Source organism: Vespa crabro, chromosome 9, assembly GCF_910589235.1.
Source record: "Vespa crabro chromosome 9, iyVesCrab1.2, whole genome shotgun sequence".
Lineage (NCBI taxonomy): Eukaryota > Metazoa > Arthropoda > Insecta > Hymenoptera > Vespidae > Vespa > Vespa crabro.
The window spans coordinates 5,290,001-5,300,000 of NC_060963.1; the positions used below are offsets into that span (position 1 = coordinate 5,290,001).

General features: G+C 31.8%; 1 protein-coding gene across 12 annotated transcripts in view; it reads right to left on the reverse strand.

Annotated features, from left to right (window-relative positions):
- LOC124426610 (ral guanine nucleotide dissociation stimulator) overlaps positions 1–10,000 on the reverse strand; it is a 35,400-nt gene that overhangs the window by 18,658 nt on the left and 6,742 nt on the right. For 2 of the 12 annotated variants that reach the window (XM_046968511.1, XM_046968506.1), the window contains exon 1: positions 3,393–3,771. The exons of 9 other annotated variants lie outside the window; for them this stretch is intronic. The gene's annotated coding sequence lies outside the window, so the exon portion shown is untranslated. Of the gene's footprint in view, positions 1–3,341; positions 3,360–3,392; positions 3,772–10,000 lie in introns of those variants that run through there. One more of the 12 variants, XM_046968510.1, reaches the window with a different exon arrangement.

Below are 10,000 nucleotides of genomic sequence, written 5' to 3' on the forward strand. Positions count from 1 at the left end.
TGTTCGAATGAATTGGACATAAGGACAACGAACGAAAGAATTACAAAAATTTCTTCTATTCTCTTTTACTTAATGCATTCATATATTTCTTGGAAACAATCCAAAGGTAAGATTTTACAACGATTTGAAACAAACTTAAAAAAAATAAGAATTTGAGAAAAGGATATCCTTAGAAACAAAGGATATCCTTCGAACAAACTCTTACCACGAGCTTCGTGCAGATTTATTTGAAAAAAAGAAAATAAATAAATAAAAAGGAAAAAAGAGAGAGAGAGAGAGAGAGAGAGAGAGAGAGAGAGATAAAAAAGAAATCTTTTAGTTTGTTATTAGCATACTGGTTGAGAAAAATATTCCAACCTTGAGGAGAATCTCCAGGTATTTCCTTCAAATTCTCTGAATCTCGACTGATTTACAAAACAGGACTATTTCGTTCGTCAGATATTTTTAGATTTCACCGTAATACGTTCCTACGATTTCACCACCCTCATTTCTTATCACCCATCACCCTATGGTCTGTAAATTCAATCGATTCGATATTACTATTTTTTTTTATTTCGAACTAGACGTTTACAAATCGAACGTTACATTTTATAAAATTTATACCTCGATATTCGTCGAAATACCCTACTTACACTTGAATAATCCTAAATAGGATGTATCAAAAGAAATAAATCTGAAAATATGGAATTCATCCAAGACGGTGTAAAGCTATCGAACATCACGACTAAAAGATTCTTTGTCGTGTCCTTAATCAGATTTAATCGAATTATTCGTGCGTATTTTCTTTTTTTTCTCTTTTTTACGATAAATAAAAATAGAAACGTACGTAGGTACGTATATATGTATGTATGTATATACGTACAATGTTCGTTCATAAGTATTTCGTCCAATCTAAATCATCTTTCTTTTTCCAATTCGATAAACATATATACATACATACATACATACATATATACATACATACATACATATATATATATATTTCATCATTTTTGTTAGATCCCTCCGAGATTATTGAAAATTCATGATCCCATCCTGGCAACATACCAGACTCACCTTGGATCTAGTCTCAAAGTTATTCTAAGTAGTATCATATCAATTAAGTGCTAACGTATTGTCGACGTACTAAACATGCTTTGCTCGAATAAGTTTTCTAATCTATACGCGAACTGTACGTTGTTAACGATATTACGTTAATATGAACTATGTTTCCAGATGAGATCTATGTGTATGTATAGGAAAAAAAAAATAAAAAGAAGGAAGAGAAAAAAAAAAGAAAAAAGAAATGTTGCAAACTCCACGTCGAACGTTCGTCCTTGTTTTATTTATGTTCGTATCACCACAGGTGCCTCTTTCCTTCCACCCCACCCCACTCCCAAACCCCTTAACCACCCTTTCCACCTTCTCGAAAGTGAATTAGTTTAGAAGAAGCAATCAAAATCACAAGGTGTACGACGACGACGCTAGTCAATCCAACTAATGATCCGTAAACTGTTCTAGTAGATAAATAGGCTAAGGCCTTGTTCGACGATCTTGTTCAACTTTTTCTCTTTGACAATTCTACTTACACATTTATCATATACATATATATATATATATATATATATATATATATATATGCATACACACACATCCAAACGTATAATAAGTAATTTCGCAAATCGTTTAACGGATTAGAAAACGCGTTAGAATAAATACATTCCAATAAAATGAATCTACTGTTACGAAGACTTTTCTTTTTCCTTTTTTTTTTTTTTTCTTCTTTTCTTCTTCTTTTTACTTTAATTTTCTCGGAGAAAAAAAAGAAAAGAAAAGAAACTTGAATAAACAAAGTGAGATTTTTTATTATTTATTGCAAAACCGCGTAAAATTGGTAGGAAAAAAAATGTATTTCGTACGTTAACAGAGAATTAGAAAATTTTTATTATCTTTACGATAATAAAAATTATTGCAGTTTCAGAAAAAAACCTTCGAATTATTTTCAAACAATTAAAAAGAATGAACGTTCGAAAGTAAAACTTGTACAAAGTAAACATTTGAAATTTGTTTATTAGAAGTGTTTTATACGAAAAGCTTTTATTTTTTTTTTCTCATAATGATTATAAATCGTACGAATTAATTAATTAGAGAAGAACATCGTAGAGACGTTTGAAATCATCGAATCATCGTTTTAATTCATTGATATTCATTATTCATATCGATTATCTAATTCTTAAATACTTGGAAATAATAAAAATATATAGAATAACGATGTGAAACTATAATCGTTCAAAATTAATCAATTTAATCTAATAATAAAATAATTGATTTAATCGTACGATATATACGTATATATATAAATATATATATAATATATAAATAATAGAAATGTAATCAATGATCGAATGAAATATTGTTTAAGAGTGAATTTTATATCATTGTCATGTGTATTAATAAGATTCTTTTTTTTTTTTTTATCACAGATATTCGTAAAAAATAATGATACGTTTTACGAAAACACGTGCGCCCGTGTCTCCTACAGGATTACATTGTAGCGAGATATTAGAGTGAGCCTGACCGCTTCGGGGCACACGTGTCAAAGAATGTAAATACGTATATACGTAAATGTAGCGACAGACAACACTAACACGTAATATTATTGAAAAAATTTTCTAAATAATTATATATCGTATATTACGTTTGACTAAAGATTTTTTTTGCCCTCCCCTATCAATTAATCTTCTTGTAAATTTATTAATTAATTAAATTATTCAATCGAATTATTTTTCATTGAATAATAATAATGTCAAAAACAATGAATCCAAATTTAATATATAATTCGTAACATTGAAATATTATTAATTTGACAAAATTATATGTCAGATAACGCGAAATGCGTAAAGATCAGTCCGTTCCACTTAAAAAGTCTTATCTATCGATGACCCGGCTCTTTAATCCTAATTCAAATCCTATTTATACTGTGAAAATCTAATAACACGTAAGTCGTATTATATCGCGTATCGCTCGAAAATCGTATACATACATACGTACATACAACACATACAATAAAAGTTCGATAAGAAAGGACATATTCAAAAGGAAGGGAAGAAGGATCGTTCTTACCGTTACAGAAAAATCTAAACAATATTTCGAACAACGGTATGTATATCTATCTCAAATCTTTTCGTACTGTGAAACGATGAAAACATATTTCGAATGTATATTTCTCTTAAAAATTTTCTTTGGGGATCGTTCAAAATTTCATCTTTGAAATTTCAAAGAAGAAAATAGATAGATAAATAAATAAATAAATAAATAAATAAACGAATTGAAGGCAAACAAAGATTCGTCAGTTTCAATACTTGTAGATCTCCATCGAAGAAACGATCGCCAGATGTTAACCGGTTTTCTACCTTTTACAATCCGATCCTCGGACTCTCTTTTCTCTCTCCCTCTTGTCTAAGGAGAATGTGTATATATATATATATGTGTGTGTGTGTGTGTGTGTGTGTGTTGTGAGAATGAGAGAGAGAGAGAGAGGAGTAAAGAAAGATCGAAAAAGAGACGCGAAGTTGGCGTCGGTCAAATTCCTTCTATAACGAACGTATTCACTTAAAATTCACTTGAATCTTTTTTAAACGACGATTTTACGTAAACGTCGATGATACGAAAATATAATATAAAAAATAGCGAGATCCTATCGGATGAAACGCGTGATGATTATTCGATCGACCGTTGAGAACAAACAATGATAAAGTAGACGACGCGATGTCACGGCAACGACTGACGCCGCCGGCTGACGAGAGATCTCGACGCTGGAGGGAGTCAAAACGAACCGAGCCGAACCGGCCCGAATAAAGCCGAGTCGAATCGAAGTTAAGTCTCATAAATATGAGCCGATCGAACCGTGTTCACACACCGGACCGCATGCTTTTCTATTGCTACGGATCATTGTTTGCTGCTCTACACAACGAATTCTTTTATTCATTTTACTTTTACTTCTCTCTATTTCTAAAAAAAAAAAAAAAAAAAAAAAAATTATTTCGAAACATTGAGAATGTATTCTCCTTCTTATTTTTATTTTCACGATTAAAACTAATTATAACTTTTAACATATTGATTTAATATAATCAAATCCACAATACAATTTACTAATTTCTTACGACGATCCTATTGCATTTATAACGATTAATATAGATCAGACATGCTATTGGTATACAATGTTTCGTTTCCAATTACGAAAGAACACGAATCTTAGTAACTTTTAATCGTTTAACTATATACGGCACTGCATTGCAACGACGTCGGTAACATCAATGTTCGATTTTACCGAGACATTTTATCGCTTTCCGCTCTATCGGTAAAGTTGAGAGAACGCGACACATGCATTAAAATTCTTCATGAATTTTCTTATCTCGCTCGTTCTAGAGTTATGCGATAATAGTATACGCTACACATTTCATCGATTTGATTCATTCATAAATCCAATGTGATATAAACGAAAAACGAAATACGCCGCTTGAAAAATCCTAAAACGATATTTTCTTCTCCCAAACGAATATATATATATATATATATATATATATATATATATATATATATATATATATATATGTACGTAAACAATCCGATAAGAAATGTTTGCGTCAATGATTATAGGAAAATATGACATATGATATTGAATAATCCGCGATTACGCAACAAAAGATCTATGTATTATTCTATGATATTTAATGTAATTTTTGATTTTGTGTTAGAAAAGACAAAATCAAAATTAAACAATGTAATATTATTTAATAATTAAAACTAATGTCATAATTTGCCGTTGCTTTTCTCGGAGATGATAATTTTTCTACAATGAAATTGTTCGAACTACGTTGCACAAGTAGATAATTAAATTCTCCCTCCCTCCACCTTCCCCCCTCTATTCGCAAACATATCGAAATTCTATCATAGAAATGAAATATAGTGAAATAACGATACTCAACTGGTTTAATGGACACTGAAGATTTCATTTTCTTTTTTTTCGATTTTACGAAGATCTGAAATCACACTTTTTGTCTTTTTGCCATCCCATTGCGAATCATCTTTTGGTCTATGCCGTTGAGACCGTAAAAAAAAAAAAAAAATAAAAAAGAACTAAGGAAAGAAAAAAGAGGAGAGAGAAAAAAAAAGAAAAATGTAAGAAAAGGAAGAAAAAAGAGGAAAGATAGAGAAAAAAAGAGCATAAACGTTTCTTTGTCAAATAACATGAGTCACCAATAACTATCGTCTTATCTTTCGCATTTTTATTTCATTTTCCATTTGGTCTGCCATACCTAGCGCGTTTGTTTTTCCGTATTATCCCCGACTACCTCTCGTAATATATTAACCGCATCTAATTTGCATTTTACATTAATTCTTACATTCTACATTAATTTTACAGTATGTTGCAACAAAGGAAAAAAAAAGAAAAGAAAAGGAAGAAAAAAATAAAAAGAAAAAGAAAAAGAACAAAAAAAATGAATGAACTCATCTACTTACGTTCTTTCTTTCTCTCTCTCTCTCTCTCTCTCTCTCTCTCTCTCTCTCTCTCTCTCTCTCTCTCTCTCTCTCTCTCTAACTCTTTTGTTAATCATCAAAAACTTTTTCCATGTAAATAAATAATATAATATAATATAAAAATAATACGCATATTTTCACTTAATACAATAAAAAATCGTAAATTAATTCAACGAAATATTTGTCTCGTCTGAACGACCGGCCAGACTAGACGACAATTTACCCTCGCATTTACCCTCCCGATAAAAACGTTGAGTCATCGAACTCGACCCATCCCTTCGTACTCGAGAGAACAGAAGTCGTCTCGATGTACGAAGGGTTCTACGATCTTTTGGTCTATTCAAAGCTTTCCGAGAAAATATCCTCTCTCTTTCTGTCTCTCTCTTTCTCTTTCTCTTTCCCTTTCTTTCTGTCTGTCTGAAATATCCCTTCGATATTATTACATGTCCAACGATCTGATTTGATTTTTCCACTGTGATTAACTCCGAAAGTATTCATTTCGCGAAAGAAAAAGAAAAAAAAAAATAGAGAGAGAGAGAAAAAAAATAGAAAATACAATGAACATAACAAAACTATTATGTAATTTTTATGTACAAAGTTTTCCTATTAAAAATCAAATGGTTTGACATTATATGATAATTAAAAAAAAAAAAAAAAAAAAAAAAAAAAAAAGGAAGGAAAGAAAAAGAAAAAGAATACAAAAAAAAGTAATGAATAAATAAACGAACAAATGCGCTTTGAATCTAATCGTTTTTACAAATACATTGAAATAAATCATTAAAATAGTCGTCGTTTTAAAATAACGCTAATCGATATCTACGCGATCTCATCGAAAGCGACTGCGCAAATGTTTTCATCCTTGTTTAAATGACGCTTGTATACGTAGAAATTTCCGTAAATATGGATACATATATATATATATATATATAAAGAGAAAGTCATCTCGATGTACAAAGGGTTCTACGATCTTTCGATTTATTCAAAGCTTTATGAGAAAATATTCTAAAAAAAAAATATATATATATATACATAGATGTAAATAACTAACAAAGAGACTCTAAGAGCTTTAAACCCGTGACGTGCGCTAATGTGACGTAATTCGACGCTAGGATCGATTACTCTTTACGTCACTACTCGTAACATTGCACCTCCTCGTTGAAGAAAAAAAGCCGACTCGAGATAAGAAAAGAATTCAAGGGCAGGACAAAGTGAGCGATAACGAGTTACGATAAGTATAATTGTGAATATAATTAAACACCATGCTAAATAAGGTATTCCCCGTTTTTCGCAGTAAATGATTCACCGATCGTCTATTAAAAAGAAAAAAACGGAAATAAATAAATAAATAAACATAAATAAATAATAAAAAGGCTTAGGTCTAATAGTTTTTGATAAATAATACATTGAAATAAGTAAACGATTCACCGACCGATTTTCTTTAAAGCAAAAAAGAAAAAATAAAAAAGGGAGAAAAGAAGAAAGGAGAGAGAAAAAGAAACAGAGAAAATGAAAATGAGGTAGAAAAGAAAGGAAAAAAAGAAACAAGAAGGAAGAAAAGAAACAAGAAAAAGAAAAAGAAAATTGCAGAATGAAATTGCGAGTTTGAGCACCCCTGAATGGATTTTACGGCATGTGCCGACGGTCGGGTATTTTTTTTAAAACCGCAAATGTGCGTCGGACGCGGATAATTGTGTCTTGGGTCTTACATTAATCGTTTTTCCAAGATCCTTCGCTTTCGCATGAAAAGAGCGCGTATACGCGGCTACGCGCGAGAATCGCGTTTCTATATCTGGGCCCTCTTTACCCTTCCCTCCTCCTCTCCTCTCTCTCTCCCCCCCGCCCCCTCGCCCCTCCTCTTGTGGTCCACGAACTCCGGCTGGACTACGATAAATATTTGAGCCTTAGGCAACGTACCGTACGTTGACCCCATCATTCTCATCATCATCGTCTTAGTCGTGATCTTCTCTGTATTCCGGGTTGAACGTTATATTATTTCTCCGTTATAACCCTTCTTTGAAAATCGACTTTCTAAATTATTCACTATTACGTATGCCACGAATAAATCTCGAAGTTACCACCTTATTACCGTTGAAATCTATTTCAAATGGAATCGATAGCATATAATTCTAGAATATAGAGAGAATCATTCGAATGGAGACAGGCTAAGGGTAAAAAGAACTTGCGAGACAATGATTAATTTAAACTATAGCATTGCTAACGTAAAATCAACCATAAGACGAGTTGGAGTCGTCGTAGTCGTAGTTGAAGGAGGAGGAGGGGGAGAAGGGGGAGGAATCGTCGAGTCAACGACCGAGACAAGACCGAGACGAGAGAAGAACTAGATTTGGAGGAACGTAAATTATTCTCACAAGGACGAGAATAGAAGGGAAAATGAAGATTAGATCCTTAACGTCGGGTTGCATCTCCTCTTTTTGTACCCGTATACATCTCCTGGGGAAGATATTTCTTCCGAACTTTCACGTTTACTTTACGAAATTACTCTCGGCTTTCAGTTATTAAGTAAACGCACGATGGTTATTTTTAACCAGTGATTCTCAAAGTTAAAAACAATATTCTTTAAATCCCAAACGTAAATCGAATTAGAGGAAGTATTAAGAAATGAGAATTAAGAATGTCATGTTAATTGTTCGCTCACGAGTATAATGTAACCCTCGCCATTCGTTCGACCTTGAGCTCAATCCCCGTTCATACCATTTTCCTACGTTCATTTTCAAACGAAAGAATCTAATATCTATCTATATCTATATCTCTGCCTCTCTCTCTTTCTCTCTCTCTCTCTCTGTATATATATATAATATATATATATATATTTATATCTTACCGAACGAAGGCGTGAAACCTACGGTCAAAACGATTTAACGAATTTATTATACAAGAGACAAAGAAATAATATCCTTCGGAATAAAAGATAGTTCGTACGATTCTTTGATCTTTGAGTGGGTGTTTTCAATGATTCACGATAAACCCACTATGCCTAACGAATGAGTCTTAAGGATTATCTACTTATTAAAAAAATTCGGTCGAACATTTCGAATTAGCGAGTGTGCTAATCACGTATACGCCATTTTACGCGTAACATTCCAAGAGTTTTAGATAAATTTTAACGGAGAAGTGAACTCTGTGTTATCAATGATACGTTTTTCTTTTCTTTTTTTCTCTTTTTTCTTCGAAATTTTTTAAAAGATTCAACTCTTCAACATAAATTAGATCTAACATAAATTAGACTCTAATATAAATAAAATCTTTAATAGGCTTTATATGTTTTTCTTTTAATTCTTCATTTTCTCATTCATATTTGTATATGTATATGTATATGTATATGTATATATGAATTGAAACGTCATTGACATTAAAAAATAAATAATTTATTCGCGTAATTCGATTCTACTAAAATTGCTATTGTCCGTCCTGTTCTCAACAAAGACAAATCGGAATAACCTTGACGTTCGTCGTGCATTTCCACACAAATACATGCTAGTCTTCGCAAGAAGAATAAGAATAAGAAGAGAGAATAAGTGAAATTATAAAAGACAAGGTCGTATTCGTCGAAAGAGTTAATCGGTTCATACCGGTCAAATCAGTAAGCTTGAACTTAACTTATTCGAATGAGAATGAAACTATCGTGGAAATGTATGTTAGAAACGTTATCGGTAACCATTCGAGTATAATCGTTCGATCACGTAAGTTTAGACTCGAACTCGCCGATGTAATAATTATTATGATATTGTATTATACGAGACGAAGTGAAATACATATCGTACACGATACGGTAAATGAAACTCGTTTTTTTTTCTCTCTCTCTCTCTCTCTCTTTCTCTCAATCTCTCTTTCTCTCTCTAATCAACTTTCCAGAATCCGTTACGAAACAACATGAATTTGCCAATTCTTACGATCAAATTTAAAACGCCTTAACAACGACCGTTTCCCTATTTTAAAATCTAAACGTTCTTCGAAGTATTTCCGATATGCTCTAATAATCTCTATGAAATATATAGAAACCGATTGCGTTATTATTCCATCGAAGAAATAAATGATCGATCATGTATAAATCGACCGACGTATTGTTTCAAAACGAAACAATAACATTCTGAAAGTTTTATGATTTAACGATCCCTTCCCTCACCCCCCACCCTCCCTTTAATCCATGAATCGATTTAAACTGAATAAAAATAAAAAGGAATTATTTTCATACGAAAATTTCTATTACTTTAAGATACGCAATAATTTATTCCCGTTATTATTCATTCGTAAAATTAATGACAATAACATGGACGTACGTAAAGAGTTATTAATTATTCGATTAACTCGCGTTAAATGAAATAATCGGGAATCAATAATTTCTTCGGATATCGTTTATCATAGAATGAATGAAAGTTTCTACGAGACGTGAACAATTTCGATCGTGAATAACGTTTTCGTGGACTATGCTTGTACATGCTAACATGCCTGTCATGAAAAT